This window comes from Mastomys coucha, unplaced genomic scaffold, assembly GCF_008632895.1.
Source record: "Mastomys coucha isolate ucsf_1 unplaced genomic scaffold, UCSF_Mcou_1 pScaffold20, whole genome shotgun sequence".
Classification (NCBI taxonomy): domain Eukaryota; kingdom Metazoa; phylum Chordata; class Mammalia; order Rodentia; family Muridae; genus Mastomys; species Mastomys coucha.
In genome coordinates this window covers 114,704,688-114,713,922 of record NW_022196903.1, presented here as the reverse complement: position 1 = coordinate 114,713,922, position 9,235 = coordinate 114,704,688, and positions in this window count along the sequence as shown.

The following is a 9,235-nucleotide window of genomic DNA, read 5'->3' as shown; positions in this document are numbered from 1 at the left end:
CTCTGGGCAGTCAAGACAAAGGATGTGGGGTAAAGGGTTACAGATGGAAGCAGAAAAGGTACCTGGAGCCCATCTAGCTACATTCTGTGGACTTTTAATCCTTCCCATAATCCACAGCAAGAAGTGCCCATTACATTTCTGTCAGCAATGCACATACAGAAACCTGAGGACCTTATGGCTACGGAGGTGTATGGAGGCCTCGCCTCCTCATAATGGAGGTGGGTGTGGGAGGATGGAAGGACTTCATGGGGCACACGCTCTGCTCTTTGCTTTGTTCTTTTCTTCTATTTCAGAATTTTAACTTCTCCCTTCCACAGTTTCTACTACTGCCTCCACCACTATCAAATATTGCAAAGCACCACCCTGGGGATAGGAAGTGCTGACAGGCTCCTAAAGATGTGGTGAGCACAGCTTCCTACCTGGTCTTGGGGTAATGTGGGATAAAACCTGGCTGGAAGGCAGAGGAAGCCTGTGTGAGTCTAAGGAACCAACACTGGGAACAATCAGGTAATGCAAGCTGGAGCTGATCAGAGGAGCCAGGGCTAGGAGAGGCTTTGGAGTGTAAGCTGGGGCTGATCAGAGGAGTCAGGGCTAGGAGAGGCTTTGGGGTGCAAGCTGGGGCTGATCAGAGGAGTCAGGGCTAGGAGAGGCTTTTGGGTGTAGTTGTTCTCAGGGTTTCTGGAGTTGTAAAGCATCGGGGGCCGTGTCAAAGTCACATGCAGTTTGGAACAGGGCAGGATTTGCCCCTTGAAGCAGATCTGACTTTGGCTCTCTAGTGTCTGGTAACACCGGGACAACCCCCTATCAAGGCTGAACCTCCTTTTGCAGGTGATTCCTTTGGATAAGGGGAGGGAGGGCTCAGAACAAAACCATTGGCACCATGGTCTTTATTTATACTTGGCCATCAAAGCACCTCTGTGGCTGAATGGCCAAGGAGCCTCATTTTCATACACAGAACCCAGCACAGAGTTGGTCAGACCCAGGTCCAGCCCACAAAGCCACCTGCTTGGCTACCATGCTCAGCCACAGGTTAGGCCTGATGGATGGAAGGAACTTCAAACTCATCGTGCCTCATGACCAGATGGTCTTGAGTTCCCACCTCAGCTTTTCTCAGAAGATATGACATCTTGAGGAAGTCACTTCCTGTCTCTAAGGCCCAATCTTCCCACAGGTGATAAAAGGATAATAACGGGAATAACAACATCTTCCACCTGCTGATAAGATTAACAGCTTCAAGTTGTCTTCCCCTGTCATTTAATAAATCTCTTAAGAATATTTTCTTAAGGTATAATATAACACTGGGAAAGTTCAGACGTTTTCATGTACAGCTCTGCCAGCTTTAATAAGTACATCTAGCCCTGTAACCACGCCCACTAAGGGGCCTGACAGACCCAACATTTCTCTGGAGTGACAATTCTGGAATTTTGGTTTCAAAAAAAAAACGCTGAAATGCCATAAGAATGTGCTTCCTTTAAATGCCAGGTGTGGGATCTGGGGCTGCTTTAGACTATCTGCTGCAGTTGACTATGATTTGCCTCCTGCTCTCTCAAAGGTGTGGTTTTGCCAGCTGCCGATAGTTTCTGAGATTGTGTGACATTTGGAATTCTGGGAACTTTTCAGAGGGTATATAAATGCTAGGGATCTGAGATGTGGTTGTTGATCATTCAGTGGGATTGGTTGTGGCTTGTAAGTAGTCATCCTCAAAGAAGAAACAAACAAACAAAAAAGAAATTAGATTCAGGGATCTCTCTCTCTCTCTCTTTCTCTCTCTCTCTCTCTCTGTATGTGTCTCTCTGTCTCTGTCTGTCTGTCTCTCTCTCCCTCTCTCCCTCTCTCCCTCTCTCTCTCTCTCTCTGTATGTGTCTCTCTGTCTCTGTCTGTCTGTCTGTCTCTCCTTCTCTCTCTCTCTCTGTATGTGTCTCTCTGTCTCTGTCTGTCTCTCTCTGTATGTGTCTCTCTATCTCTGTCTGTCTGTCTCTCTCTCCCTCTCTCTCTCTCTCTCTCTCTCTCTCTCTCTCCCTCTCCCTCTCTCTTGCCCCCCTCTGTATGTGTCTCTCTGTCTCTGTCTGTCTGTCTGTCTCTCCTTCTCTCTCTCTCTCTCTCTCTCTCTGTATGTGTCTCTCTGTCTCTGTCTGTCTCTCCTTCTCTCCCTCTCTCCCTCCCTCTCTCTCTCTGTATGTGTCTCTCTGTCTCTGTCTGTCTGTCTCTCTCTCTCTGTATGTGTCTCTCTATCTCTGTCTGTCTGTCTCTCTCTCCCTCTCTCCCTCTCTCCCTCTCTCTCTCTCTCTCTCTCTCTCTCTCTCTCTCTCTCCCTCTCCCTCTCTCTCGCCCCCCTCTGTATGTGTCTCTCTGTCTCTGTCTGTCTGTCTGTCTCTGTCTGTCTGTCTGTCTGTCTGTCTGTCTCTCTCTCTCTCTCTCTCTCTCTCTCTCTCTCTCTCTCTCTTTCTCTCTCTCTCTGCCTGTCTTTCTGTTTCTCTGTCTCCCCCCTCATCTATCCTTTCTCTCCTATCTAGTGTTAGGTGATGAAACTGGGGTCGGGAAGGTAAGGGGTGGGAAAAAGAGGAACCCACAAAGTAGAAAGAGGAGCAGCTACACTTCTCAAAATTCAAACCAACCCAACCTTTTGCAGTCACCCACCCCATCTCTACCCCAGTGAACTCTGACCCAACTCCTATCTCTGGATATTAGTTTTGCCCATTCTAGAATGTGAACCAACTTTATGCACAATCAGAACAGCCCAGGCTTGGAGCATGAGAAGCAGAGCCTGAGGGTAGAGGATGCCCTGAGACCATAGGAACAGCAGACAGGTGGATGTGCACACCCAAGACCGGAGAAGGGTCCTGGGCTAAGCCGGCAAAGTGGGCTGTAGCCTACAAGAAATAATGTGGCCTTTCTCAAAACCATTAGCATTCACAACATCAGTTAAGAAATGGACCCACTGTGAACCACTGGCAAACTACACTCAGATAATGATCTTAACTTTATTTGTCCTGTGAGGTTTGGATACGTGTCAGGGTCACCTAGAGGACAAAATGACAGATACAGGCAAGATTGCTATAGTCATGATGCCAAACTGGTACTCTGCAACCTGGTGTTTTTAGCCCACGAACATTCGAATGGCGTTCTTGTTACACGTACCAGTAGTTTGCTACTTTTAATTGGAGAACAGCATTTTGCCGCATGAGCACACCAGAATTAGCTATTCTACCAGTAATTGAGGCATGTCCCAGTGTTTCCATTTGGAAGTTATGATAAGGACATTTGTGGTGAATATTATGTCACAGGGCTCTTGTGGGATGGTTGCTTTGTTTTTCTTGGGTTAAGTGTCTAAGACTGCATTGCTGGGCTATGGGGCAAGGATGTTTAATTTCCGCAAAACCTGTCTGCCTGTTTTCCAGAATGGTTGTACAACCTTCCCTGTCCATCAGGAACCAGCCCGGGCTCTGGGAATCCTGCATGCTAACCAACATTTAGTGTCAGTCCTTTCAAATGTTATTCGTTCTAGTGTGAAATGGAATCTCACGGTGGTTTTAATTTGCATTCCTCTACCGGCAAATGAAGTTGAATACTTACATAGTTATTGGCCATTTCGATAATCTATTCTGTGAAGAGCCCATTTAATCCATTTGCATGGCTATAGTTTTTATTAGCAACTTTATTTTCTCTATCCAATCCTTCCTTCTGTGTTCTGGTCAGACACACCAACGGCATTCTCACTACCTCCTTAGATGTCTCAAAGGGATCGCTACTAAAGAGAAAGGCAAACTCATAGTCTTTCCTCAATCTCTGCACTATCATGAGAACTCAGTTTCCATGACTGACACACACTTAAAGCAGTGACCACTTTGTCCACACAGAGGCACAGACACTCGAGCAGGCTCTCTGATCCTTCCCCGGTCCCCTCTCCCTATTTAATCTACTTTTCTTCCTCTTTAATCCCATGTGACTCTCTATTCCTGCCTTCACTAAAGCCAGCATCAATAGATTGCCACAATCACCTCCACTCTAACTCATCTTATTCCCCTCAGTCTGCTGTTCGTGGAACAGAGTCAGAGCTCCTAAAACCACAGGCTTGATCACATTGATCTTCTGTTTAAGATCCCAGTGGTTTCCAGTAGCTTTCGGGATAAGGATTAATTCCTAATGTTTATAAGATTGGTGCCTGCTCCAGCATACTGATTTCTTCTTAGCTGTAATTCCATGCTTTCTCTTGCCCCAGTGCCTTTGCACACGCTATACCCTCTGCTTGGAACATTCTTTCCCTCCACTTCACCTTACTATCCCCATGTTGTTCTCCCTATCTCCGTTGAGATGTCACTTCCTCAGGAAAGTCTTCCCTGATCCTGAGAGTTGATGAGGTTTTACCATCAAGGGACTTCAGAGAGCCCTGTAATCATTCTATATCATTCTTGTCATATTATATACATTGGGAGTACTCAATTATATCTCCGTCACCTCCAGGAGGAAAGGGGCTGTCGTGTTTGCCACATGACCTAAATACCTAACACCATAGATGAATGCCTAGCCTATGGGAACAGTGATGATGAAATGAGCCTGAAGACTAAGGGAAAGGGGCGTCAATGAGTCTAAACTATTCAGCCTTTCTTCTGCTCTCTCTCTCTCTCTCTCTCTCTCTCTCTCTCTCTCTCTCTCTCTCACACACACACACACACACACACACACACACACACACACAAATACAAACACCCTTTCCCCCCTTCCTTCCTCCCCCTCCCTACATTCTTATGATAGTATCTTTATTTTCCTGCTCATTTTTTAATCATACGTATGACAAGTTGTAAGTAGAAACAGAAGCTTTTGACTCATATGGAACCACCTAAAACACGGAATTCACATTCCATAGCTAATATATGCATCTCATTCTTCCAGAACAGTAGAGACACTGCCCAAAGCTAACCGGCTGTTTTTATTTCATTCCAGGCTGCCCACACATTCCACCCACACTTCCACCTCTGGGTTACCAAGCAGGAAGGAAGGGCTAACAGGGAAGGAACTGGAGGCCTTCTCTCCCAGCTCCACCTATGGCCTCATGGTTTTAGCAAAGACATACCCAGAGGCATTGCAGGTTCATTTCCAGACCCACTGCAACAAAGCAAGTATAACAATTTAGCATGCTAAAGAAGAAATCACAAGAAAACCACAAGAAATCTCTGGTTTTCCACAGCACCTGAAAGCTATGTTTACACTCTCTCATAGTCTAAAACATCTCCCAAGGGCTCATGAAGCTTTGATCTCCAACTTGTGGTGCTATTTGGAGTCAGGTCTTATTACAACTAAGCCACCTCTCCTGCCCCCAGTCTCAGACATTTTGACTCAACAATAGAAAATTAACACAGCTAAAATTACAGTTTAGAATTTGTGTATCTTAATTTAAAATTGTTATTAAAATGCTAATGACCATCTGAGCTACCAGGAGAGTACTGACTATACACTTAACGCAAAGAAGCTAGGGTAAAATACACTCTTAGTACAGGATAAGAAACTAGAATGTAGCTGGGTGTGGTGGCACACCCCTGCAAATCACAGTGCTTAGGAAGTGAAAGCAAGATTGTGAGTTCAAAGCCAACATGCACTATATTGAAAGTTCCAGGCTAGCCTGAGCTACAAAACAAAGTAGAGGCTAAGTGCTGTTACATGGCATGAGATGTTCCTGTGAAAACATTGGTTAATGAAGGAAGAAAGGACAATAATTCTAGCAAGAAGCATTTCTCCTGTCCTATCTAGAGAGAAATGGTTGGTTAATATGGAAGTGTCTCAAGTTAAAAACAAGACCATTTCTTCAAAGATGACTCTCCTTTTTTTTAAGTGAAAAATCAAGTTTGGTTTGAGTGGAACATGTGACCTCATGGTTGTCCAGGTCCCCATTCAATTAGTCATAGGCCTAGTGATCTTGCTTTGCACTTGAAGTGAGTCTTCTTCAATCCCTTCCTTTGTGAGCACCCCTGGAACTCTATCCTCATGGCTCATTGAGAAGGTTGTGTGCAAGTGGTAATGAATGGCCATCACCTACACTCTCTGTGTCTCCTAGGTCCGGGTACATGCTCCATTGTCCCATCACAATTCAATTATAAAATACAAATGGACAACTACTAGTATTAATCACTTCAAGATGGTGATAGCACAATATGCACCGTGGTCAGGGCACTGGAGTGTAAGGCTCTGTGGAACCACACGAACTACCCTATGATGATTGCCATGACTTATGGTAAAAACTCACTAAGTAGATGATATGTGAATGAAAGTTTGTCATACAATGTAAGATAAGCAGTCATTTGGGGGTCCTGTTTTAGCCTTTGTTTTGTTTGTTTGTTTTTTAAGATCTGGTCTCACTATGTAGTCCAGGCTGGTCTCAAGCTCATTCTTCTCCTGAGCGCTGGGATCATAGGAGTGTGCCACCACACCTCAACAAGCTCAATTGTTTTTCATACATACTAAAAGCCCTCCTGCTCAATCACCTGGGAGATCCACATATGCTTCACAGAGTTACCCTTGCCTAGATTGTCTATCCTGGGGTGAGACACGTCCTTCAATATTTCAGAACAGGAGTGGGGGTGGAGAAACTGATGAATCAATCTATTATCACGTTTTGCACAATCTTTGTAGCCTGAATTTTTAAAAATATTTTTATAAATTCTTTGAGAATTTCATACTGTTTTGATCATACTCATCCCTACTCCTCCCCATAACTCCTCCCAGATCCCATCACCTCCTCACCACCTCCCAACTCTGTGTTCTTTTTATTAAAAGGAAGCTCACTGAGTTCAATTTGTACTATCCGTATTCTCCTACAATCATCACTGGTGTGTGGTAGACCTACGGGGGCAGGGAGGCACAATCTTAGAGAAAATTGATTCCTTTTTCCTCAAAAGCCATTAACTGTCAACAGCTTCTTGGAGGTGGAGGGCATGAGCTCCTGCCTCTTCTAGTTAGAATGTTTTCTGGTATTGAGCTTTTTACTTAGCAGTCTGAGAAGTGTACTGCCCCCCTATGTATGACAACTCCAATTAAACTCTCCTATATAAACATAGATAGATAGATAGATAGATAGATAGATAGATAGATAGATAGATAGATAGGAGAGACAAAGCTTATAAAATAGTAGGTTTCCATGTAGCTTTCTCAAACAGCCTTGGCGATACTTATCCTACCTCCTACCCGCTTCTGCCCTTCTCTCCCATCCCTCTCCCCACTTACATCTCACCTCCCATTATTCCCCTCTTTCCTTTCATATCATGACTTAACTGAGAATTAAGCATCTCAGTTCACTACTTTGGTCCACTTTTACCCTTCTCCTAAAGAGAACTGTCATCCTGTCTCATCAGCATGCAACATTTGAGATCCATTCTGGTGAAGACAGAGTATATCAGCTCAGTCAGGATTAGTTCTACAGGCTATTGGGCATGCTCCAAATCCTTATAACTAGCCTTGATACCCAGTCCACAGCTCATCAGGTGCAGAAGGTCTTCTGATATCTCAAATGCCATGAATGCTTGAAATGCTCTTCTCAAGGTAGTCTTTACAATGCCATGCCTCTCTCAAGCAATGTCCAGTCTCCAGCTCTCGTCAATAAAATGGATAAGGAAAGTGTCCTCATCCTAAAGTTAAGTTCCTCAAAACTGTCAGAATCTCAGGACCTGAACTAGTTGGGGCAGGGGAGATTCTCCCCAACTGCAGTCATCAGTAGAAAGAACTTAGTAGGAAAACAGAGATGGGATACAAAAAATGAGAAGAAGATTTTGGGTGCAAACTCTGCAGCTAGTCCCACAACACTCAGAGGAAGATCCACTCCCAGGCACTCTAACACTCAGAGGATCACAGGATCAGAGGTGAGGAAGACACAACATCTGCCCCACACCTGAAGTAACTAGTACCGGGGGACCCAGGCACCCAGGAACTCTGCCCAACCAGTGGCACGAGTTCTTTCTGATCTGGACCAGTGCCCTGAGCAGATCTTGGGCACAAACCTCACAGACAGTCCCACAACACCCAAAGGAAGCTCCACTCCCAGGTGCTCTAACACACCCAGGATCACAGGAAACCAGGAGCTTGATCACACCAGGATCTCAGGGTCACAGAGGCAGCTTGACTCCCAGGATCTCAGGATCACAGGATCACAGAATCACGGGGTCACAGACACAGCTGAACTCTGAGAAGTTCTGACACAACTTGGATGACAGGAAGGAGAGGTTTCAGTCAGATATAGGGAGGGCAGGTAGCACTAGAGATAATCAGATGACAGGAAGCAAGCATAAGAACATAAGCAAAAGAAACCAAGGTTACTTGGCATCATCAGAACCCAATTCTTCTACCATAGCAAGTCCTTGATGTACCATCACACCGGAAAAACAAGATACATATCTAAAAATCACTTCTCATGATTATGGTAGAGGACTTTAAGAAGGACATAAACAACTCCCTTAAGGAAATACAGGAGAACATAGGTAAACAGCTAGAAGACCTTAAAGAGGAAACACAAAAATCCCTTAAAGAATTACAGGAAAGGACAGCCAAACAGGCAAAGGAACTGAACAAAACCATTCAAGACCTACAAGGACCATTCAAGACCTACAAGTGGAAATAGAAACAATAAAGAAATCACAAAGGGAGACAACCCTGGAGTTAGAAAACCTAGAAAAGAGATCAGGAGACATAGATGCAAGCATCACCAACAGAATACAAGAGATAGAAGAGAGAATCTCAGGTGCAGAAGATACCATAGAAAACATTGACACAACAGTCAAAGAAAATTCAAAAAGCAAAAATCTCCTAACCCCAAACATCCAGGAAATCCAGCACACAATGAGAAGACAGAACCTAAGGATAATAGGTATAGAAGAGAGTGAAGACTCCCAACTTAAAGGGCCAGTAAATATCTTCAACAAAATTATGAAGAAAAAAAAACTTCCCTAACCTAAAGAAAGAGATTCCCATGAACATACAAGAAGCCTACAGAACTCTAAATATACTGGCAGAAAAGAAATTCCTCGCATCACATGATAGTCAAAACACCAAATGCACTAAACAAAGAAAGAATATTAAAAGCAGTGAGGGAAAAAGGTCAAATAACATATAAAGACAGGCCTATCAGCCAGACTTCTCACCAGAGACTATGAAAGCTAGAAGAACCTGGGCAGATGTTATACAGACCCTAAAAGAACACAAATGCCAGCCCAGGCTGCTATACCCAACAAAACTCTCAATTACTATAGATGGA